Raw genomic sequence first — 27,208 nt, 5'->3', positions numbered from 1 at the left:
AGCGCCTGAATGTTCTCGGCCTTTGATAGGTTCTTCGTCTGTCGAAAGTCTGGCCTGTGACACTATACACCTGTTCAGAAACCCCTCAATATCGAGGAGGTTTATTAAAATCAAGATTCACTTTTCTACATCGGACATTCCAGCATCGGGGTTCGTACACTTCTGAGTTATCATCTGCCTAGCACGCTTAAATAATTAGGAATTCCTTTCTCCGCCACAGTTTCGTCGCGTTATGCGAGAGAACATCGAGGCTTGGCAAGCGCACAATGTCGTTGCCCTTTTAAGTCTACCTCTTCCATTCCTCTCTCTCTCTCTCTCGCTCACTCTTGTCCACCGTCACCCCTTGCTGTCCTCCTTTTCCTCTCTTCGCATTCTACCTCCTCCATTCCTTCTTCTTCAATGTTTCCACCTCCGACGAATCTGAATCCACCTGCCAGGAACGCGAGCCTCGACAAGGGATTGGTTGGCAGGTTACCACACTAGTCAAGACCACTTCCAGCAGTAGACAACGTCGTGAGGAGACCGAGTTAGATCAGCGCGGACACTGTAAGCGCTTCCAACTTTACACCTCTCGAACGTACGATCTCCTAGTACGGAAAGGGGGTGGACTTGGTGGTGTGTCCGCAGATTTCCGAGAGCCTAAGACTTACTCTTTTACCGGGAAATAACACAGCATCAACACAGCATCAACGACTCTCGTAGTCTGTAGCGGTCAAGGCTACATCAGCCTAAACTGACCGACCACTTTTAAAACTTGTGATTCGAGAACCGGGTGAATTTCGTCTGCTACACACACGGACACGAAAGAAGTCTGATCTTCTGTGGTATACATCGTTTCGTCAGATCTGCTTTTGTACGTTACAAACGGAGGTGTTAGTGACATGACATTTACATTTTGAGTCATTGACTGTAGTGTCACTAACCACGAGAAAAAAAACATTCAACAGCACGAGATGTGACAAGACATAAACTGAGTGTCAACTGACTGTCTTTTGTTTTTAGTGATTTTTTTTTCTTCCGAGTGTCCCAACGAACCTGGACCCTGTAAGTTTGCAAAGCAGACTTGTGAACTTGTGAGTGAGTGAGTTGAGTGTGTGGTATGCCGTTATGTGGCGTCCGGCGAGTGAGTGGCTAGCCGTCAGAATCAAGACGAACATAACTCGTTGCTGATTCATTTCCCTTCCTACACCCCCGGCCGAGCTGTCTGTGAACCATGTGCCTGTTCGCAACCCCTCGCGTCGTTTGCTGACACCCTCAACACTGCAAGCAAACCAAGGTAAGAACCATAAATTCCCACCGGACACCACAAACCCTGTCAGTTTTTTATCTGTGTCCAGAATTCAACAGTAAAGACAGTAACACGTACGGACAACGCTTCTACCTTGTTAGTTTACAATTTAAGGTGTAACGAATTGCATATATACACATTATATCCATGTTGTCCTCGTAATTACAGGTCGTAACCGAGCGTTACCACCCCACTAGCATTAAATGTACCTCAGAGTACAATCATTGTGATGTTTCTCCCAGAACTGTATCACGTATTTAATTAGTTTCTATATAACTTTCTTATTTTTTGTATAAAGTGAAGATTTCGCGGCGACTTGAAGTTGATGAAAAAGACTCTCTGGTTACAATCCGCGTCAGGTGGTTGAATGGTGGATAAACCACATTAACTGAAAACGTTTCGAGAACAATCTCTGCTCTCATCCTCAGGGCTACTGCTGTTTAATGACGTCAGTAAACAAACCGCGCATCATTCACATACCTCTACGAGCTGTAACTTGTCAGGTGTCAGATACACATAACCAATCCTATTAATAAGTATGTTTTATCTCATCTGCGTACAATTCAATGCTGCAATCCGACAAATGTAGATTTCCGACGTAACTGTTTTCAGCATTCATGTTATTAACGAAATTGAATTAGGCGAATTATTAAACAAACCCCTGCGATTCACATAAACTGGCTAGAAATGAAACATATTTTAATGTAGAACAATTAAAAAGTAATTAAAATTATAAATACAGTGTCCAGACATCTGTAAGCGAAACACTATAACAGAAAATTATTTCAAAGTATTAAAAACACACATAAGATATCTTAAGATAGTGTAGTTGCGTCATATTCTGACTTATTAAATTAAAATTAATTATTTGGTTTTTCCGTCAAATCACAATGTATTTAAAACAAGATAATTAAAATAATTAAAATATCATTCTGTGTTCCATATCGAATAATCGATTTACAATTGTAAATTAATTATTTGGTTTTTCCGTCAAATCACAATGTATTTAAAATAAGATAATTAAAATAATTAAAATATCATTCTGTGTTCTATATCGAATAATCGATTTACAATTGTAAATTAATTATTTGGTTTTTCCGTCAAATCACAATGTATTTAAAATAAGATAATTAAAATAATTAAAATATATTTATTTTAAATACATTGTGATTTGACGGAAAAACCAAATAATTAATTTTAAGATATCTTCATAAGAGCTGTAAAAACATTCAGATTTAATATGTGAGCTATAATCATAGCCAAAGATTAAGTTTATAAGAATTTTAGTCTTTTTAATACACAGAGTTCCTGTCTGTAAAATATCCCAGTTAAACCCTGCACCATTTCTTCTATTAGTTTTTTTTATATTTCTTAACTGCTTCGTAAAAATCCAAAATTTATATAAACCGAACATCTAATAGACTACTTAATTGGGTGTTTTCGTGTTATCCTACATAAAATGTGTTTTTGATGTTTTAAACGCTACGTCTCTAGTTCTGATAATGACGTAATATAAATTAATGGCGGGTTTGGAATGAATTTCTTCTGAAAGCGTCTTCGATACGGAAGGACTACTGAAATGAACCGGAAATGAACCGGAATTTTTTTCTTCACGACAAATTCTTGCCGTCAATCAATTTATAACCTTTTATTTTCAGGCCTCCTACTCTAAAATCTAAATTAAAAATATACAAAACTATAATTCTGTATACGCATGTTGGGAATTTTTGGTTTTGGTAACAAACCTTTAGATTCTAAAAGAAAATATCAGGGAAGTAGCCAGATGAGATACTAACAGCATCTCAGGAAGGACTGGGGTACATGCAGTTACATTTCCCCGAAAAAATACGAAACTGAGCGTAAGAGCGATGTTGTTCCGGTAACTTACCGGAACAACATCGCTCGAAAACTGGCAAAAACTTGGATTAATGAATCAGTAACTGGTTTCTTTGTCACGTGACTCAATTATATGCAACGTAAAGTATCAAAACTTAGGATGAAACACTATTATATTCGTATTATTTCGTTTAATTTGTACTGACGGGGCAATTATTACACAAGTGGTTCTACTTTTAACAAATCGGTATTCATAAATGCAGTTGGTCTATGAATTACGTTCCCCGATCCATATCAGACATCTTCTTATAGATCAATAAACAAAGACTGGCAATTGGGTTCATCTGAATATCCAGCCATGAAAGAACTGCTATAACCTTCCAGGTAGAAAAATAAAATAATAAAGCAATCTTAAAAACCATGGCGGACTGTGAGATGTATACCGCGTGTTTCTGATTGCCCGGAACTAGCTCAGTCATCCTTTCTTCTGAGGCTGTCTTAATTATTGCACCAAGCCAAGATAAAACATGAAATTAAAAAATTGACAGTGGAACCACGATTCCGGAGAATTTGACGTAAATACGTCTCTGTATTTAAATTATATTTACGTCTCTGTAATGTAATGTAACGTTTCCTAGGTAACAACAATGCCGAGTAAACACGACGTTCCCTAGGTAACATAACAATGCATGCAAGCTGACCATTGTTGTAGGTCTATATTTACACATTGTTGATATGGATCTTACACGATTTCCTAGGTAACAACAATGCCGATTAAACACGACGTTGCATAGGTAATCATTGTTGTCGATTTGTTGATACTGATCTTACACGTTTTCGTTACACTATTTTGCCGAATGACCCTTCCGTATAGACGTATTTAATTTTAATTAGTGTTCTGTCTGAGGACAGGTCCATATGAACAGGATCCTACCATCCTTTTCTCGGACTGGGACCTGTTCATATACGTTCTTGGCAGATGATCCAGAAGTGGTTTGCCATTGCCTTCTTCTGTGTGTGAATGGAGTAATTGTTGGGATGCCACGGAGGAAAACTCCGTGTTGCCTAGACCACGGCCTTGCCCAACACAAGTTATAAATTCGGGCACCTCCGGGAATCGAACCCGAGACCCCAGGATTACAAGGCCAGCGTTCTAACCGCTAGACCACCTCATCTTATTATTATTTAGTGTTCTGTCTGACGACAGGTCCATATGAACAGGATCCTTCCATCCTTTTCTCGGACTGGGACCTGTTCATACACGTTCTTGGCAGATGATCCAGAAGTGGTTTGCCATTGCCTTCTTCTGTGTGTGAATGGAGTAATTGTTGGGATGCCGCGGAGAAACCGGGGAAGCCCCCGGAGGAAAACTCCACGGCCTTGCCCAACACAAGTTATAAATTCGGGCACCGCCGGGAATCGAACCCGAGACCCCAGGCTAGAGACAAGGCTAGTGTTCTAACCGCTAGACCACGAAAAACACGGAACACAAATTCGCTATGGAAATGCAAAGAGAATCCTCCGATAAGACTCTACCCTGGTTAGCCCCACATTCGCCAGCACGTGGCAATACTAATGTACCGTTAAGCATTGTAATGAAGTCCGATACAGCTGTATATCATTTTGTTTCCATTGGCTGTACATAAAACTCCTTATAATGTTCATTTGTAAGAATACACCAAGTTCTGTGTTCACAAATAAGACCTACTCAGGTAATACGGTACTTATAACGACCCGGGGGAAGGAGTTGGGTTTTCATGTGGCGATTTTTACGTGTAAATGAAGACATTTCAAATCCAGCCAGTCACAGTAAATTAACTTGTACCTGGTAGGGGTGTTGATTTGGAACATTATCCAGTAATAGATAACACGTCAAGAATTTTGGCAGAACAATTTCAGAACCACTACTTTTCTTTTAACATTCGTCAGCGATGAAATTGGTATTTAGACACTTAATTAACATATATCACACAAACACATTTTAGATTAAATATAATCTCTAAGTTCGTTACAGTAAATAGCCTAATTACTAGATGTACACGTGCATATTGTATAATCAGAATTTGTTGTATTTGTCTGACAAAAAGAGAAGATTGTGCCTAAATAGAACAATACAACATTACTTCCAAACGGACTCCTCCACTCTTCATATCTGACCGATTATAAAAAAACCACTACAAACATTTCACCCACGCAAGATCACGCTATACGCGACATACATTTACGAAACAACATTGAATGTGATAACAGTGTACAATTGATCTAGAAGAGGATAACTTTCCGATATTTAATGGACATCTGACGAAGGATTGCATTTAGAATATTACATTTGAATTTATATCGATTATATACCTGAAGATGGTTCATTGAAAACCGAAACATGTCGTGAAAAAGATGATGCTCTAATTGTAAATCGAACATTTCGATAGAAAGAGCATCATTTTAATATATTTTAATATATTAAATGTTAATTGTAATAATAATATTTTAATATTTAATAAAATATTTTATTGTGATTAGACGGTTAAAATTAAACAATTATAATCATCACAATATGACGCAACATTATCATCTCAACAATATCCAGGTGCATAGCAGTAAAATATTGTCAACGATTTCTTCCTTTTATAGAATAAAACTATCAGTCGTGCTGTGTTGCAGATGTGCTGGGGTTTTAGGGGTATTTGGATTTAACAAAATGCTGGTGATAAACATCGAGGATTTGTCTGTAATTTCTCTGTATTTTGAAAATCACGGATCCTTCCTTGAAATATTTTTTAACTTTAATTAAAATATGAGTAGGACTATAGGCCTAAATAACTTCAGGATGTCTTATATAGTCTGTTTACTAATTATTACTGCGTAAAATCAGATAATTCAATTTTTATAAGGTATGTAGTAAGTAATTTTTAAAATCTCTTATTCAGATTCTTATTATCGGCTGAAGTGAACACGTGGTCTATAGGGTGACTAGTGAATGGACATCTCTACTTTTAAGCTTATTTTATGAAAATTTAGAGAAACTGGTTTGATTCCATTGTGTCTGTCATTATTTTCTCACCTCTCTATATTATTATTATTTAGTGTTCTGTCTGACGACAGGTCCATGTGAACAGGATCCTTCCATCCTTTTCTCGGACTGGGACCTGTTCATATACGTTCTTGGCAGATGATCCAGAAGTGGTTTGCCATTGCCTTCTTCTGTGTGTGAATGGAGTAATTGTTGGGATGCCACGGAGGAAAACTCCGTGTTGCCTAGACCACGGCCTTGCCCAACACAAGTTATAAATTCGGGCACCGCCGGGAATCGAACCCGAGACCCCAGGATTACAAGGCCAGCGTTCTAACCGCTAGACCACATCATAAATAGCATTCATTCCAGAATTCTTTTCTAACGTCATTTGAAATCTACTTAGAGAATTGTATCTTCGTGTCTCTGTGTCACATTTTGATAACTCTCGCATTATTTTTTAGACATAATTCTATTGCACACTTAATAGACTACAGTATAGAGTAACCATAACTTTTATGTGCACTGGGAAACCAAAATATTCGTGTGACTCGGTTTATTGCGGTGGTCTGGAATCGAACCCGCAATATCTCCGAGGTATTCCTGTATAACTTTAATCTTGTCTCAGCCTTTTTAAGACAGAATTTTTCCAGAACAGACGGTAATTAATTCCTGTGCTGTAATCTACACGTGAACTTTCATTTCAACATCTAACCACAATCTAGGAAAGTGAGATGATATAAGATACGCGTACAAAATTTTGGTTTCAAAAACTGAAGGAAATATATCACTCGGAGAACCTAGTCATAAATGTGGAGATAATATTAAAATAAATATTAGGTAAATATGATTGGAGAGTGTGGATTCGATGAATCTGACTTAAGATAGGGACCAGCGCCGCCCTCCTGTGAACACGACTTTGAACCTTTGGGTTGCATACAAGGCGGGAAGTTCTTGAATTTCTGAGCGCGACAGATTGTGCTGGATAGAGTAAGTGAATGTAACAATACTAACACTTTGGTTGTAAAACCTAAAGTTACAGCAAACAATAATAAAACTTACCACTGGACACGATTCTGTGCCAGTTCAATAAACGTCCCACCCTCACAATCTATTCTCTATAATCAGTCACAATGTTATCTTCCGATATAATTCATGTCACAAGCCTAGTACATGATATGATGTCCTTGCCGTGGCTAATACGTATTCATCTTCAATTACCAACAATTTTAACACCGTAAGATTTGAGGTTCTCACAGCGGTGAGTATGAAGATTTCTGTCTTCTGGGTTGTTGCGCCGTGTAGACTGGTAGATGTTTACCAACGTTTCAGAGGTCATGCTGCCTCCATCATCAGGGCGATGAAGATTTCTGTCTTCTGGGTTGTTGCGCCGTGTAGTCTGGTCGATGTTTACCAACGTTTCAGAGGACATACTGCCTCCGTCATCAGGGCGATGAGTATGAAGATTTCTGTCTTCTGGGTTGTTGCGCTGTGTAGTCTGGTCGATGTTAACCAACGTTTCAGAGGTCATACTGCCTCCATCATCAGGGCGATGAAGATGTCTGTCTTCTGGGTTGTTGCGCTGTGTAGTCTGGTCGATGTTAACCGACGTTTCAGAGGTCATACTGCCTCCATCATCAGGGCGGTGAGTATGAAGATATCCGTCTTCTGGGTTATTGCGCTGTGTAGTCTGGTCGATGTTAATCAACTTTTCAGAGGTCATACTGCCTCCATCATCAGGGCGATAAAGATTTCTGTCTTATGGGTTGTTGCGCTGTGTATGGTCGATGTTTACCAACGTTTCAGAGGTCATACTGCCTCCATCATCAGGGCGATGAAGATTTCTGTCTTCTGGGTTGTTGCGCTGTGTAGTCTGGTCGATGTTAACCAACGTTTCAGAGGTCATACTGCCTCCATCATCAGGGCGATAAAGATTTCCGTCTTCTGGGTTGTTGCGCTGTGTAGTCTGGTCGATGTTTACCAATGTTTCAGAGGTCATACTGCGTCCGTCATCAGGGCGATTCATGAGACTACATAGCGCAACAACCCAGAAGACGTAAACCTTAATTTTAACACTTTATTTACAATAAATAATTGTGTGCATACTTCACAATATTAAGACCTCAACTAGCACTGTTTTGAAGCACGTGGCCTCACGTGTCTTCGTACACTTACTCGCCAATTTCTTAACGAGCTCGGCATAACGAAGAGCACAGAACTTAATGAACAGTTTCCTCAATGAATTCTGCGCCTGGCTGTCTGCAGAATTGCCGTTGTACTCACGACCTGTCTGAGGAGCGATGTACTAAAGAACCGCCCATTCCAGTGCACGCTCGCCCGGGCGAGTAACGACTAGTCCACGCGCATCTATTAGGAAACATATGTCGAGGACGAGGAATCATTTTGTGAACTTTTAAGTCGGAATTTAATACATGAAATGTGTGAAACATAGTTTACTGTCATGTAATAAAATTTATTTTGGAAAATGACCTTGAAAATACTTGTACATGTAATCGGAGGAAATATTTGCCCTCGAGATACGTTAGAAATAAAATACGAGGGATTTAAAATGGATGTCAAAGTATCAGATAAAGAAGCACATACTCTACATACCACGGACATTACTTCTTTGCAGCATGAAATTGGGTCACGCTGTCTCAGCTCCCATTTCGAAAATGTTTTTGGATTACATAGTACATGCGTTTGCCCGTCAGAGTGGCCGCGCGGTCACTGGGACCGTGGGTTCGAATCCCACTCAAGCCATGGATGTTTTTCTGTGTTGTGCTGTCCTGTGTACAGGTAGAGGCCTTGCGACGAGCTGATCCCTCGTCCAGGGAGTCCTACCAATTATCTAATAGATCAAGAAACCTCCAAAGAGGCAGCCAAGACCCACAGTGAGTTGTTGAGCCATAGATGATGGTTTTGATGATGATGTGTATATGCGTTTTATTTTCCTTCTACTCCAACGCACAGTTTCGTTCCAACTACAGTACATCTGCATTTTGGAGTCTGTTACTTCAGCTAAGACCTGATGAAAAGGCGTTTTAGAAGGAACAGTTTAATTTTGAAGTTCTTACGGATATGAAAACTTCGTTTTCTTACCTGTGAACTGTGAAACCATGTATACGAGGTGCGATCGGAAAGTTTCAAGACTGCGCGTATAAAAACCCGTACACTTATCTCAGGTATTAAATTCATCCATCACCCTCGAAGTGGTTCCCCTAGGAGTGAACACAACGATCCCAGCACCGCTGCCAAGCCTGGAAGCATCCCTGGAAATCTTTCTTTGTTAGCCTGTCAAGCACCATCTGCGATTCTGCCTGAATCTCTTCTATCGTCTCAAATCTCCTTCCCTGTAGCTGAATTTTCATCTTTGGGAAGAGGAAGAAGTCACACGGAGCTTAGAAAGGAAGTTGGGGTCGGTTCTTGCAAGATCTTTGAGCTCCTGACAAACGAGAAGTCGATTCTGCTTCTGGTCCTCAGACAGGATGCGTCGCATGCGGAGTTCTTCCTTTAGAATCAGCTGACAGGTCCCATAGCCTATCCCAACAATGTCGCACAAGTCGTTGATGGTACGACGTCGATCTTCGTGAATGGCCTGCCGAATCTTCGTAACATTTTCGGGCGTTGTGCTCGAAGATGGTCGTCCAGAACGCTCGTCATCATCGACAGAGGTTCGGCCATTTTTAAAACGTGAATGCCACACAAAAGTTTGCGGACTCCCCAAATGCTTGCTTTAGCATTTCATAGGTTTCCGTAGCCGTTTTGGCGAGTCTTTGGCAAAATTTGATGCACACGCCATTCCGAAATCGCAGGAGGGTCGGTGTAATGCACTACCAAAACGCCCGTAACTAAGAAACAAATGCTAATTCGATGATGCCGGCTGGCACACTGATTCACTATGAATGTAGGCCGCACCCCATAGCGGCAGAAGCTCGTACTACATCCGGTTCGCCCTCTATTGACACAGTCTGGAAACTTTCCGATCGCACCTCGTAATCTTGTAGTTGGTTACTAACATTTTGAAGGAATTCGTCATTATCCAATTCAATATTTCTCCTCTGAAAACGTTCGGAACCATCCACAGGACTACATTATTAAATTTCTAAGAATATCACAATCCGTACGTTCAATGTTCTGTTCAGGTCATTTAGTATTTTGCTGTACTAATATATTTATATACACGGCATACTTGTAAGAAAATAACATAAGTAATAGGCATATTACTAACATACATAATTATTAAAGAATTCCGTTGAGCAGCGTCCTACTTGAGAAGCTAATAATTGCCCAGATACTTAAAGAATTCCATTCCTTTCTTGGAAAACAAAGATTCTTACCGCGTTCACACGTCACTGGTACCTGTCTCGATCCAGATGAATCCAATCAATACATTCACACATTATTTCTTCAAGACTCATATGAGTGCATGGAAACTCATTTTATGTTAATAATAACCAAAGACGATGCTTTAAAATTCATACTATTTAACCAATCGGTCACGTTAACAATTATTTGAGAGAGAATTCGTAAAGTGTCCATTGTTTGTAATTATCGCTGTAATAATACTTCATGTAATAATTACAGGTCATTTTAAATTACGCCTGATATAATTTTGGATTGGGGTAGCCCAGTCAGTAAAGTAGCTGGGTTCGATCGGGGCATGTTTAGACCGGCTCCTATCCAATGAGTGTCGTGGAAATGTGCCCCTCGGATAAAGTGGCTGGAACGTGGTGTCATCTCCTCCATACAATTCCAAGTTTAACAATACTTATTACCTCCAATTCCTCATACGTTTTAATTTATTTATTTAAATAGTTATTACATTTGTTTACCGTCAAATCACAATAAAATAGTAAGATAAGATAATTAAAATGATTAAAATATCATCTTATGTTCCATATCGAGCATTCGATTTACATCGGAACATTCACAACATGTTTCGGTTTATCGATGTAAATCGAATGCTCGATATGGAACATAAGATGATATTTTAATTATTTTAATTATCTTATCTTACTATTTTATTGTGATTTGACGGTAAACAAATATAATAATTATTTTAATTAATATCACAATATGACGCAACTATATTATCTCATTTATTTATTTAATTAATTTATAGTTTATTTAACGACGTCTTTTCAATATCTCATATTATATAGCTTCGAATGGTGAATAATAAATTTGAAAGGACGTGGAACGAAGCGGATGTTGACTAAAGTCACTTGCCTGGAGAGTCTGAGGAAAACCACTAAAATCTTCAGTCAGGATAGTCGGTCTCCGGGCCGTGATCTGAGTCCGGGACCTCCAAAATTAGAAGTAGGAATGCTAACCACTCGATCATGACGAGAAAAGGTTAAACTGAACAACAGTTTTGCATATTTTTTTTTTTATATAATTTCGCTTAAAATGCTCAGTTTTTAGGTTATCGAAAGTAATTTTCTTTCTTTAATTTCGCTACTACATGAAGCATACGGACTCTTTTGTAAGAGATTTCAGTAACCAGTTAGACATTTGGTAGGACCACCTCGAGTGGGATTCGAACCCACGGTCCCAGTGTCCAAGCGTACGAGGCTCACGCGGCCAATGTGACCGTCACCTTACGTTCATACTATGTCATAAATTATATAGTTAAAATGAATTCGATGGACGAGTGTTAATTGGTTCCACTTTCGTCGAAAAGTACGTAACGTTCTCATGACTGCCTGTCCACTTGCCACTCAAAATGCTAACATTACATTTTAATTACAACTTATAATACGTGGTAATATAGCATTTATAATGATTGATGGGGTACAAATAGGCGGGTTTTGGGGGGTGGGGGGTGGGAGGGCCATTTGAATATTTGACAGCCAACGTCTCGAAAAAAATAAAACACTTCACTGAAGATTACAAAAATCAGGTTTGACTAGGTACGTCTCCTGTTCGAATCTCGGCTAGCTTTGGGGCATGTTGTTCGTCCCGTATGGGATTCTTTGCGGCTTTCCCAGTTATTTCAGCTTGATGATTGGCCCCTATAATATCTGTTGCTGAAAAATGACCTATAAGAGCAGGCCATGTTACAAGTTTCTACCGAACCCATGTTTTATCTGTAAATATCAATACGTGATATTTACACGGTGGTCTAGCGGTTAGAACGCTGGCCTTGTAATCCTGGGGGTCTCGGGTTCGATTCCCGGCGGTGCCCGAATTTATAACTTGTGTTGGGCAAGGCCGTGGTCTAGGCAACACGGAGTTTTCCTCCGTGGCATCCCAACAATTACTCCATTCACACACAGAAGAAGGCAATGGCAAACCACTTCTGGATCATCTGCCAAGAACGTATATGAACAGGTCCCAGTCCGAGAAAAGGATGGAAGGATCCTGTTCATATGGACCTGTCGTCAGACAGAACACTAAATAAATAAATAAAATAAAGCGAAATACTACATTTAATCGCAAACTTTTCATTAAAAACCGCGAAGTTACAATAGGAGCAGACGAATGAACAAGGCGAAACTAATAGACCCTCATGGCTCGTTACGAAGTACTTTATATACTCTGGGGACAAACCTCGGAGCCCGTTTCCGGTATAGTTTCCCAACTATCGTTAATATGTAATTCTCAGTTAATTAAGACGTGCGGAAACACGGATTCTGAGTTGAGGTGAAATGCACTGTAATGATGGTACAGCACTTAATACCGTCATAACAATACACGTATTTCGCACAAGCCACTCTCGGCTATGATCCACGAACTCGCCATAGTACGAACTTAATTTCGTATCTAAACATTAGATCCAGATTGCATTAAAACAGCAACCAATGATAAATATGATGATTACGGCAATAATAATAATAATAATAACTGGAACTGTCTTCAAATCAGTCAGAAAATATTTGGCCAACATCCCGGGGCGAACACGACATCAGGGAACTTCGTAAAACTTCAATTTTAGGATCTTCATACGTCATTCGAAAGACGCTGTCGTAAAATATGTAGTCATCTCTAACAATAAAACTATTTAATACATGTAATGCGTATTAAAAACAAAATGTATTTCGGAAATAGCTGCTGTACTACGTACCTTAGGGGCAAGGTTTGTCTCGGGTACGTAGAAGTAAATACCCTATAAAGTGGTGAATATTTAAGGGGATAATAATAATAATAATAATTCAATTCATTTATTAGAATGCTTGGCAACAGCCAAAAGAGGACAATAACAGCCAAGCTAATATATTTTAATATTTTCTGTCAAATCACAATTTTAATAAGATAATAAAATATAAAATATTTAAAATATCATTTCACGTTCCGCATCGAGGACGGTTAAATATAACCGAAACATGTCGTAAGAGACGTTCCAATTTGTAAATCGATCATTCGATGCGGAACGTGAAATGATATTTTAAATATTTTATATTTTATTATCTTATTAAAACTGTGATTTGACGGAAAATATTAAAATATTAACCTAATTCACAATATGACGCAAATATACTACCTTATGAACAGCCAAGCACAAAAATAACAATACAAAAACAAACAAAAAATAAACTAAATATATAAATTTACATGTAATAATGATAATATATCAATTCATTAATTTGTTACAAAATAATTAACAGTAAATGAGCTAAATAATATGCCTAAAAGTGAAATATTAAAATACAAAAAAAAAACAAAAAATAAACTAATTACATAAATGTACAAATAATAATAATAATAATAATAATTACTGATTAAGTTAAGGTCTGTGGTATGGGAAAGTTGTACTCTGCCTAAACAACGTGGCCGGTCGTCCAGAGAACATTTAGTCATTTAAGGAACTGATCTATTACGAATTTCGATGACTTTTAACGTGTCTTAACTCTCTCCGGTAAGAACCTGGACTAAACATTGGCTAGTTAAGAGGAGAGTGGCGTAACACCCATTTATCGCTTAAGGTTTTCCGACTAAAATATTCTATGCATTTTTTCATCTCTCCCATGCGTGATACATTCCACGTCCATCACATTCTTTTGGGTTCTACCTCAACAATATTTTGTGAAGACTTTTAAGTTACCGAGCCCTCATTATTTATTCTCATTCCTATAGTATTTTATGTCTGCTACGTTTAAACATTCTCCTCAGATGGTTTTTCTCAAATAATCTTCATTTATCATCTTCTCTTACATTGACAGAACAAATTCTACGCACATAAAATTATAAATAATATTATATAGTAGTTTTGGTTTTTTGATAGACGGAAAAATAACAAATTTCCTTTTCTTTACGACTCCGCTAGATTTTTGGTTTTCACGGCGGTGAGTCTGAAGATGTCTTCTGGATTGTTCCTACTAGACTAAACGACAAAAGCCAGTTTAATAGAGTACTGAGTTACATGAGTAGTGGTTCTACATTCCCTTTCTAATTATTATCATACTCTTCATGTAATTTATTACGATTAAACAGACTAAAGACAAACTGTAATAACAATTTTATTTCCGGGAGTTAACAAAAAGTTTATTTTTATTAATCAGATTTACGAGTATGTTATAAATTTCTAACGATACACTTTCGTAATTAACAATTGAATTCAAGAAATCACGAAAGACAGACATAAGTATCTAGATCTTAATACGGTTCTGGAGATAATAAAGTTGGTGTTAACAGATTAATGTGTACGTTCGCAATTGTAGGCGGTAACAGATTCATTCTAAATCGTGCAGAGCCAGAGATTAAAATGCCTAATTCAAGTGAAATGAAATCAGGAATGTGATTTACAATACACTTCTTACTGACTAATTTACGTAATTTCATACGATGCACATTACATACCAGTCGAAATGATCAGTTTATGCAGTTAACAGAATGAATATTTCTGTCGAATTTAAAGCGTTTCTGAATGTAATATGGACCCAAATTTTTAAATGACAATTTAAAAAAAAAATACACAACAGTTTCTCAATATTTACTGAGTAGTTTCTCTATAAACGAAATAAGTATTTTTAAATATTCGATTAAATCTATGTTTAAATTTGAACATTCGCTTACATTGGTTAGTCAAATATCTGAGAGGAATTTGGAGGATGAGGGTTGAGCCCAATATGGAAATAACAGCAAATACTAGCATGTACCTGGTTTACTTTTAGTCCAAATACGCCTTCTATGCTGCAGACGTGGAAACACCATTAATGTACACAACGAATTGAATAAAGGTTTATAGAATTGTGTCCTTGAACCTGTGTGTATGTAACCTCACGAATTTTAGTATTTTTTTTAAAAAATTTCCAGAGTCCATCAATTACTGTGCTTATAATTCCCTCTCAGCAGTAGTTACACGATGACCTTACGAACTTTTGACGTGAAAGCAAACGGTTATACAACGCAGTATCCTAAAACTTTGTTCAGTTACGAAAGTTCGGAAACTGTAACTCTTTCAAGTTTTTTTTTTTTTTTCGAAAGTGAAAAATTACAAAAACTCCTAAAATATAGGCCTACTTTGACACCGGATCCAGATTTGAATTTCTCACGGCAATAAAGATATTGGCATTGTTCGTCTGGGTTATATTGAAACCCTCAAGAGAAATTCAGTATGTTCTTCCGAAGTGCCCACATTACCTTACTACCAAAAAGACCAACATCGACATCTGAATCAATTATAGTTAACTATACGGCTCTAAAGTTCCCACGTTAATGTCATTCGATAAATGTTTTAATATATCGACTATTTACAATTAATAAATTAATAAACCATCAACTTATCACCATAAATAATTAATTTAAGTAACTAGTGGCCAGTATATAATTTGAAGTCTAAATATATGGACATGTTGCGATGAAAAACAAGGCAAGACTCAATTTAAAATGAACTTTTTGCCAGCGCGGTTTTACGCGGAAGTGTCGGTCGGTACCTACGCTTTAGAAGACAGGTCGACCCATAACGGGTATTTTCGCTTCAAGGTTGCGCTGTCTAGAAAACTGACTTCTAGAACTGAAATAATTGACATAAGCTATGCACTCATATTTTAAGCTCAATTCTACACCTAAGATAACACATAATTAGTTTACCAGATTGACTGATGAAATAAAAATCGATGATTAAAAAGTGATTAAAAAATATCACGATCCTACTGCGTCTCGATCCTGGTAGTGCACAAAGCCGCCATGTTGGTTTTAATAGTAAGAAGTTAAAAGTCAAAGAAGGGATTTCCTACTATGGCAACATCAACCAATGGCAACCAAGATCAAGGAAATTTAAATCAGTTGGTTAAAATTTGGGGCGTGGAATATACATTCTTTTGCTTATAAAACAAGGAAAGTATTCTAAGACCTACGATCTTAAGGAGTGTGTCCGTTTTACTTGTTAAAAATATATTTATTTTGTACAGTCTATACACAAACGTTTAAAGTTTATTGGTGTTGTAAAAATTATATAATATTAAAACATTTTATTGTGTAAAATATTATATTAGATTCTCTTCACGAGCTGTCAGACGCACATTACTCTACACAACATCTCTTGATAAATATAACGTCTGACTACAATAAACAACTTACCATGAAAATGGAAAGCTACAAACAGAACTACGGATCATTATAATATATTGCATCAAATATCTAATAGTTTTTAAAATATTTTAAATTGATAAAAACCTGAAGACGACGGTATTACCCGTCGAAACATGTCTTTTTAATAAAAGTGCTAAAAAAATATAATGTAAAATCGTATTTACGATTAAGAGCGCTAATATAATATTTTACACAATAAAATATTTTAATATTATATAATTTTTACAACACCAATAAACTTCAAACGTTTGTGTATAGACTGTACAAAATAAATATATTTAATCAAGCACAAACATGACGCATATAAGATACAAATTGTTAAAAATACTTTAAAATTCCGTTTCGAAAGCGATATTCTTCCTGTGGCTTCATTTGGAAACCCTTCTATGTATTACGTTCCAAGGTTTTTGTTAAGATTTACAGGTGCTGATAATGAACAGATTCCTTACTTTTGGGAAATTCCTAAATTCTAAAATAATATTCTAATTTACCTATAAAAGCGAACGCACAGTCCAAGACATGGGTTTTTTTAAGGTAGAGATACTGGACACTTAGGTTCGAATCCCATTCGAGGCATGGTTGATATCCCCTTCATTTATAGGCAGATCCCCGCTCAAAGATTGACACCAAATATCGAAATAAATATTCATAACTTCAGCGTTAATTCTGAACTGAGATAGGCCATAAAGCCTAATCAGCGAAAGTTAGAATAAGAAGAATATTCATTTTAGTTTTGTGAAGACGGTTAAGGCAGAAGACCTATAAGAATAACACTGATTGATTGATTGATCATATTCAAAACATGAAACAGAGCACCAAAACCAGACGTACTCAAGACACTTTCGTGTTACACACGAGAGGTTCTCCCATTGGATAAAACTCCATTAACGTGTTTACAACTAAACGTTACAAAGATCCGCCTAATAACTTCATCATGTTTCTCTGTCCATCAGTCACCATGCAGATATTCAAGCATCACTTGTCGAATTTTACTAAAAAAATTTTGACACTTTCCAATTGTAGTTGAATCGAACACCAGTGACAGGAATTTTACGTGTTTCTGAGGGCGAAAGTTCTTGGATGGAGGTTTCTCGGGTTGTAAATCTCTAGAATGTCGCGCAAACACGTGACGGACCATCCGCGACCATCCACACAGGTAACAAGTACCTTTGCCTAAGCGAATTGACGGACACTACCGTCTCCAACATCAGAGTGGACAGTCGTTATCGACTTGTCCGTTGTTTCTTGTATAATATCTAAAAAGTGCGTGTCTGATCATCTATCCGAGTGTCACTAAGTTTCAGTACGTCTATCGATAAGAATCCGGACCACCTTTCGAGGTCTCGAGGACCAACTCCGAAAACCATTCTTGAATCAAATACATGAAAAACGTACGGTAATGCATCCTCGTGGTTGTTGCATAATCCAATGTAGCAAGTGGAAATACGGACCTGTCGTCAGACAGAACACTAAATAAATAAATAATAGGGTAGGTTAGGTTAGGTTAGAACGCTGGCCTTGTAATCCTGGGGTCTCGGGTTCGATTCCCGGCGGTGCCCGAATTTATAACTTGTGTTGGGCAAGGCCGTGGTCTAGGCAACACGGAGTTTTCCTCCGTGGCATCCCAACAATTACTCCATTCACACACAGAAGACGGCAATGGCAAACCACTTCTGGATCATCTGCCAAGAACGTATATGAACAGGTCCGAGAAAAGGATGGAAGGATACATGGGTTTCATACACTTCCCTTCCCTTTAAGATAGCTTAATGCTTTAAAATTGTGTACTTGATGGAAGTACACTACCTGCCTACGTAGTCGTACTTCATTGTTGTGAGGTGTTACCTGCCGGTTGATCACACTGCCCTCTGGTCGAAGTTTAACCAACGAGAATGCTGCTTCTGCGCTGTAATCACTCTGTAGCCTCTAGCTTACCCCGTAAATAGCTACTTTCTGCTTCACACTATTGTTAGCCGTCCCCATCAATCAGTCACTTGCTGGCATTTTGAGTTACCAACCCACGCAAATGAAAACCAGTGGCGGATCTTGTGGCAGAAACATCTTTTGTAATGTCAGTTTTCTGAGCCTTTATCCTAGTTATTAAACGATCCTTTAAAATGAAGATTTCCGTCTTCTGGGTTGTTGCGCTGTGTAGTCTGATCGATGTTAACCAACGTTTCAGAGGTCATACTGCCTCCATCATCAGAGCAATGAGTATGAAGATTTCTGTCTTCTGGGTTGTTGCGCTGTGTAGTCTGATCGATGTTAACCAACGTTTCAGAGGTCATACTGCCTCCATCATCAGAGCAATGAGTATGAAGATTTCTGTCTTCTGGGTTGTTGCGCTGTGTAGTCTGATCGATGTTAACCAACGTTTCAGAGGTCATACTGCCTCCATCATCAGAGCAATGAGTATGAAGATTTCTGTCTTCTGGGTTGTTGCGCTGTGTAGTCTGATCGATGTTAACCAACGTTTCAGAGGTCATACTGCCTCCATCATCAGAGCAATGAGTATGAAGATTTCTGTCTTCTGGGTTGTTGCGCTGTGTAGTCTGGTCGATGTTAACCAACGTTTCAGAGGTCATACTGCCTCCATCATCAGAGCAATGAGTATGAAGATTTCTGTCTTCTGGGTTGTTGCGCTGTGTAGTCTGATCGATGTTAACCAACGTTTCAGAGGTCATACTGCCTCCATCATCAGAGCAATGAGTATGAAGATTTCTGTCTTCTGGGTTGTTGCGCTGTGTAGTCTGATCGATGTTAACCAACGTTTCAGAGGTCATACTGCCTCCATCATCAGAGCAATGAGTATGAAGATTTCTGTCTTCTGGGTTGTTGCGCTGTGTAGTCTGATCGATGTTAACCAACGTTTCAGAGGTCATACTGCCTCCATCATCAGAGCAATGAGTATGAAGATTTCTGTCTTCTGGGTTGTTGCGCTGTGTAGTCTGATCGATGTTTACCAACGTTTCAGAGGTCATACTGCCTCCGTCATCAGGGCGATGAGTATGAAGATTTCTGCCCTGATGACGGAGGCTGTATGACTTCTGAAACGTTGGTAAACATCGACCAGACTACACAGCGCAACAACCCAGAAGACACCCATCTAGCTTAGGATTTGCTGTAGTCTTTTGAGAACGTGTACAATGAAAGTGTGAAAGAGGCTGTCTCTATAAAACGGTCACTTTACGAAGTCCATTGTAAATAATATAAGTAGCCTTTTTTTTATCAGTGTTCTGTCTGACGACAGGTCCATATGAACAGGATCCTTCCATCCTTTTCTCGGACTGGGACCTGTTCATATACGTTCTTGGTAGATGATCCAGAAGTGGTTTGCCATTGCCTTCTTCTGTGTGTGAATGGAGTAATTGTTGGGATGCCACGGAGGAAAACTCCGTGTTGCCTAGACCACGGCCTTGCCCAACACAAGTTATAAATTCGGGCACCGCCGGGAATCGAACCCGAGACCCCAGGATTACAAGGCCAGCGTTCTAACCGCTAGACCACCTCATCTTATTATTATTTAGTGTTCTGTCTGACGACAGGTCCATATGAACAGGATCCTTCCATCCTTTTCTCGGACTGGGACCTGTTCATATACGTTCTTGGCAGATGATCCAGAAGTGGTTTGCCATTGCCTTCTTCTGTGTGTGAATGGAGTAATTGTTGGGATGCCACGGAGGAAAACTCCATGTTGCCTAGACCACGGATTTGCCCAACACAAGTTATAAATTCGGGCACCGTCGGGAATCGAACCCGAGACCCCCAGGATTACAAGGCCAGCGTTCCAACCGCTAGACCACCGTGGCATCCAAAAATTATATATGAATTTATTGTTACGAGCCAGCAATGACATCGGTTCTAGGGGTAAAACACGATAGAAAGACGTAAGGTATTCGCTCAAGGTGAGAAACGAAGACTGTACGGACATCCCATCGTAGTCGACCTCCGCCCAGTTATTTTAAGTTCACGTTTATTAATTATTCTCACATTTTTTCGGCGCTAAACGTCCGCTTTGTTTGACAGAGCATCGATAACACAAACACAAATCGAATAAAATGTATCAGATATTCACGTATGATTTCAGCCGCTGATAATATTAAAATTGATCAAGAAATAACTGCTTTATAGAACCTGACGGTTTGTTACCATGATCAGTCCCTGCGCCTTGGTGTCCAGACCGGTCTCGACCCTCGAGGTTTTACAGCTAAACTTTCGTAATTTACGTCAAATTACACGATTAAATGTGGCTAGGCTCAGGGGTGTGGTACAGGAGGGTTTGGAGGAGCTCCCGATAGCCCTTTGTTAATTTTTGGATAATTATCCGAACTCTTATCGACACAGAAAACCTCAAATTAGACAGATGATTCAACAGTATAAACATATCAATACACATATATCGACATATCGATACATCTCGCCCGTCTCTACTTACATATGCCAAAATAAAACAGCAAATTATCTATTAATGCGAACACCTTGTACATTTTCGTATTTGAGTAGTAGATCCCTAATGGTTAGGCAGAGTTTGAAGAGCCGTAGGATGGAATATTTTCATGCGAAACACTTGCCGTTAACAACAACTGCTTCGAGGACGCTGTTACGTCAACAAAATGCCCACACACTGTAGTCCGAAAGGTGTGTTTAGAGCTGGCATTGCTCACAGTACACTCGAAGCGATGGTATTTCTGTTGTTGACAATGAACATGACAACGTAAGAAGCCAATAGAGGACACTCCAACGTCTGGTACAAGTGCACCGAACTCTCAAGATGCATCTGAATGTCATCCTCCTGAAAATGCATTTTAGAAGACGTAAAGTTTTGAGTTATGGCGTCATCACCGTCGTGAAAACCTCAAATCGACTCCCAACATTATATTTCCTTTAAAGCTACTCTCCACGTGGAAGATTTTAAAAGGTAGCATCCCGTTTTATATATTAGTTATTAAAGTTAACAGAACTGTATGATTATTTGTTTAAATTACAGCAGGAAGACATTTGCAATACATGTTTCGGCATGTTCGGGTGCACAGATACGTCATTGACAATCTAAAATGTAGAATTTACATGATTTTTGGTGTGTATGGATCGAGGTTTACAAAATAATAGATAACAATTCAAAAAAGAATATTATTAATAAAATAAATAATTTAATAGATAAGGACAATATAATTGAGTACGGTCAAGGGTAATTTAAGTCTCGGAGGTTGGTTAGGTTAGATTAGATCTTAGAACTGGGGTCATTGATGGTTGATTTTGTTGTGTGGGAAAAGTTGAATATCGAAGAAATCGCCAGGTGTGGTAGAACTTTTTTTTTTGCCGTAGTCGGAGATATTCTGTGAAATAGAAAGTTTATAAAACTAATTACATAGAAGATTTTCGTTTCCTATGTGATGTTTTAACGACATCCGGATCGTTGTACAGTTCTGCACCAGCGTTCTTAACACGTTTTCTTGGTAGACGCGATGTATCTTCAGATCCCCAATGAAGATATTACTGTAACTAGTGACCGAAATTTATACTTTCCCTGTTAACTGCCTCTCAGTCCGAAGGCCATTGAATCTGTTTCACACTGCACCCACCCACGTGTTCCACGACATCGCACGGTGTTCTACGACATCGCACGAAGTCCGCTGAGTGAATTACGTTCGTCGCTGAAACTTCTGTGTCTCTGTTAACCCTTTGAAGCCGAAGATCGTCTGAATATTATTTATTAATTCAGTCCGTACCGCGAAGAAAACACTACACCTCACCATTACGAAAATCAGCTGGTTAACCCTTTGAAGCCGAAGCTCGTCTTCATAATATTTACGAATCCAGACCGTACCGCGAAGAAAACACTTCACTTAACCATTAGAAGTCGAATCAGGCGGTACCACATAAGATTTAACAAAAGAACATCCCGGTCAAAGCCTTAACCTTGGTCTGGGGCAAAGCATTTTCGCAACGCGCTGTCCGAAAAAAACATGTGCTTCTTTTGAATCACCGATTTGCTATTGCAAGCAAAGTTGCTTACTGCTAGAGACGAAACCTCCCACACACACTCACTGGGCTTTCGACTGAAACCAATAATACTCGCTGGTCTAACGGCGACTGAAGAATTATGATGTGTGTGGAGAGCGTGCAGACTCCTGCATTACCTGCCATAGTGTCATTGCAGTTATATTTTCCAGGAAACATATTTTCAAAATGCATTCTAAGCTATATACATCCCTCAATGCTCTGTTTTATCTTACAGAGACATCTACTGTTAAGATAATCAAATTACAGGCACCAAACTACGTGGGAAAACTTATAGACATAATATATTTTCATATATTCATAAAATATATGCTACATTATATATAGACCAGTTATAAACAAGTTCCGCATATATTGAGCGTTAGGCCCATATTTTATAGTGCAATTATTGTACAGTGAAGCTTTTAAGAAAAATTGTGCTCAGTTTGAGTTCCACGTTAATTTATTTTTCTGATATTATTCCATCTACTAATTATATTAAATGGGAACAAAATGACATGGCGCAGTATCGGACTTAATTATAATGCAAACAGTATATTTGTATTGAAACAGATGGCGCTTTACCGGGAGATTCCCTTTGGAATTACGTGGCCGCAATATGGCGTGGCTGTGTGGAGAGTGGCTTGACTAACCTTAGAAATTCGTTGCGATTGGTGGGTGCATTTCCACACGACCTGAATTCCAGACCAGGATTATAGACAGATAAATAAGATGAAACAATTCAAGTTGCAAATTACCGTATCACAAATTATAAATGGTGTTAATTACCTTCATGTGTCGACCGTATGGAAATGCAGTTCCAAGTATCCGAACAAGACAGCCATAACTTCCTACAGCACATTAATAGTAACAATGAAGTTTCAGTAATAAACGTAGTTGCCGTCGTGACTCACTGTACTGTATTCTACGAAACATCTTTCAGATGAATTTCACTGCATATTACCTCACTATCAACACAATTGTTTGCTGCCATGATAGGTTATATTTTCACGTCATGTTACACTATAGGATTGCTTTATTCACAAAAAAGAACTACACAAAATAATATTATTCACAACTGCGGAGTATAGAAACAACGAATACACATACAACACTTGAGACGACACAATAACAGACACGCCACACATTTTAACAGATACTGAAATCTCACGCACTTTGGAAGCCACAGGCGAAATAAATGAACAGCGCCGTAATCAGCAGCTGCTATCTGACGGCCGCTTGAGCAATTACTATTTTGTTTACTAAACTTCGTCCTGTTGCCAACTGAACGATTTTAAGAAACTACGATTACGTCTCGCTACATGTTTTAGGTTAATGTCGGAATGTATCTTTGGAAATAATATTACGGACGATATATCTAATAATTTTTCATGATATCCACCTAAGATCAAATATAAACCGGCCAAATGAAGAGGATTACATTATTGTCTCATTTCTAGTTTCGTATTGTAACACATCAGGTTTGGCATAGCGACATATTTTGGTTTGTTGCGTCATGCAGTCTGATTTCAGGGATACCTACTGCCTTCATCATCAGGTTACGATGAGTAAATTTAAATTGAGTTAATTTACAAATACAATTAACTTAAAGGAAGATTACAGTTTAAAGCCTGGTTTTACAGTGCACTGTCTCTTATACACAGTATTATTTACATTTAATAACAGTAGAGATGAGTTGTATTTGGGAGGTTTCTGGTTCGAAACTGGGTCGAGTTACCGCCGACCCTTGTTGATGTTGTCTGTGGTTTCTCTTGGTATCTGCAGATGGTCATGAAAACGTACCTCGAAACAGATTACGTAACTTTCTTCAAAACCCGTTCCTACATTATGTTTCAAGACCATTTTATATCTGTTTAGTTGGTATACCGCCTGAATTAACCTTAGAATTGCCGTGCATTCAGTTCGTAAACACAATCAGTTTCGCTGTTTGACTGTTGATAGGTGAATTACTGTGGTGGGTCAACGCAACACCCATACCACAAGCAGAGCGCTCAGTACTTTGTTGAACCAATTACACAGCTGTAATGCAAATACTTCGCATGTCAGGAGTCTCTATAGGTCAGGTTCATTGATCTTAAATAAACAGGATATGAAGGTGTGGACTGGATTCATGTAACTCTGCCTAACTGCCGACAGCGGACTGTTCTGAGCCCTCGGGTTAGGCCGACGGAAAAGACAAGTAATTTATAGGCTAACTGAGCGACTAGTGGCTTCTCAAAAAGGACTCTACTCTGTGTCTTTGTAACACATGTCAATATTTGTATAAAAAAAATAACATGATGCTGAATTAGGTACATATAATAATAATTTATGGAGATTATTAAGCTATAGACAAAAAGAATAATAAATAGCAAACCAAAATATTTGTCTAGTAGAGTAGCTGCCCTTCCGTTATTTGTAATAATTAAATACAATCTGTAAAGGAATTTAAATTCAAAAATGTGACGCATTTTACGAAACAAAATATTATTCACTTTAAACATCTACAAATTGACTTAGAATGAAGTGATACAGTCGAGAGTCTCGAAATATGGGCCCACCAATATGTTTTAAGCGGCACACACGTATTTTTTTTTAATATTATATCATCCTGCATTGTGAAAAAATATCACGTAATTTTAAATAAGTAATTAATAAGACTGACAAATCAACAGATTTGTTAAAGAAAGTGAACTGAGTAATATGTAAACATGTTTGCGAAGCATTTTAAAATGTCATGAAATTTCAATAAATTATCCTCAATGGCCCATGATTCTCCGAGGATGAGTTCGGTCCCAGGTATTGAAATTTTCTTCGCCCGTACTACGAAAGAGTAAAGTTTAGAGGACTTTAAATAAACGTCCGTTTATAATCTTCAGTTCAAATAATTTAATTTTAATTATATTCGTATGTTAGATTAAAGAAAAACTTTCTCTAGAAATATATTTTATCTCTTATGAATCCTGTATTAATATAAGTATTTTTAATTTATCTAATAATATACGAATACAACTCGCAATGAAAATGAAATTTATGTAGATTGAAGATTATAAAATTTAGAGGTTCGCTGTATTCTTGACTTCAATATCATTGTCACTGTCAGTTTTATTACTGAACTACATACTTCGACTGAAAGCGATCATCATCAGGTTCTCAAATTATACAGAACCTACAGCTCATTTCATAATTCGCTTAGACAGGAAATATACAGGCCAGTTAGTCTACGAGTATACAACTATATAAGTTGATCTGTTTGATATAGAAATTGTGTTCATGCTTCTCGCTCGAGAACGACTTTATCAACTCGCAACAAATGTGGCTTGAACCCAGAAGCCGGAAAGAGATTTTAGAAAAGTCAAAACTCCAAGAAAATGTTCTGAGTTCCAATTCCTGTGTGGGTCGTTTATGAAGCCCGGAATCTGAGGATGATAGAATGGCTCCAAGATCAATTTTTTTTTCGAGATTTCAGGGGCTAAGGTTACAAACCAGAAAACGAAAATTTCCTAGGTTTTTTCTGTAATTTGGAACCAATGACTGCAGGAAAAGAGAAAAAATACAAGCATCGTTTGTTTTTGCAAGAATATTACAGGAAAATGCAGCAAACACGAAGAGGGCGTGCTGAGTTTAAATGAAGGTGGTTGAAAACAAATGAACCAAACATTATAAAACAATAGCCCTAGTACCAAGATTGTTCTTTCCCGAGGGATTATTCCCTAACATTACGTAATATGGCAAGTCTTGATGTGATCCATTCTTATCGAACATATTCTTCTGTACGATTCCAAGTTTTCACGGCGGTGAGTCTGAAGTTGGCTATCTTCTGGGTTGTAACGCCGTGAAGTCTGGTAGAAGATTCATCGACGTTTCAGAGGTCCTTGCTGCCTCCATCATTAGGACCCTATGCGGGGAGGTTACTCACTGCTGCGTTCGGACATTTGAAACCCTTCAGATCGAGAAGGTCAAGCGACTCTCCTCCTTGTCCGATACGGGGACCTGGGGACTGTCCCACGTTTCCTCCAGTTCCACCGACACATCCACTCAGAGGCCGCCAGAAGGATCTGCCGAAGGACTTTTACTCATCGCCCTGATGATGGAGGCAGTATGACCTCTGAAACGTTGGTTAACATCAACCAGACTACACAGCGCAACAACCCAGAAAGCATCCATCTTCACATTCTTCTTTACTTACTTAAGATACTTAGGTGATCCGTTCTTCAATGACTTGAGCATCTGCGGGTCCCAACTTTTCGTTGGCTCTGATCTATAGGTATTTTGGTAGGACTCCTTGGACGAGGGATCAGCCCGTCGCAAGACCTCTACCTGTACACAGGACAGCACAACACAGAAAAACATCAATGGCTTGATTGGGATTCGAACCCACGGTCCCAGAGACCAAGCGGCACAAGGCCCACGCCTCAGACCGCGCGGCCACTGTGATTCTAACACGTAATTTCACTAATGAAACTACATATTTAATTACTGTCTTTTCTCAGTTTATTGCTGTATAATACAGTTCAGAATTCGACATATTTATGTTG

At 38.4% G+C, this 27,208-nt stretch overlaps 1 protein-coding gene across 1 annotated transcript in view; it reads left to right on the top strand.

Annotated features, from left to right (window-relative positions):
* Positions 1-493: 493 nt before the first annotated feature.
* The window catches only part of m (zona pellucida domain-containing protein miniature), a 174,256-nt gene continuing 147,541 nt past the window's right edge, over positions 494-27,208 (top strand). Inside the window, exon 1 of the mRNA XM_087355169.1 lies at positions 494-1,276. The gene's annotated coding sequence lies outside the window, so the exon portion shown is untranslated. The remainder of the gene's footprint in view (positions 1,277-27,208) is intronic.

Source organism: Zootermopsis nevadensis, unplaced genomic scaffold (assembly GCF_977971745.1).
Source record: "Zootermopsis nevadensis isolate Lab colony 2312 unplaced genomic scaffold, Znev_1.0 Znev_ptg000024l, whole genome shotgun sequence".
Classification (NCBI taxonomy): domain Eukaryota; kingdom Metazoa; phylum Arthropoda; class Insecta; order Blattodea; family Termopsidae; genus Zootermopsis; species Zootermopsis nevadensis.
The sequence above is the reverse complement of the archived record's forward strand: the minus strand, read 5'-3'. Positions and strand labels throughout refer to the sequence as shown.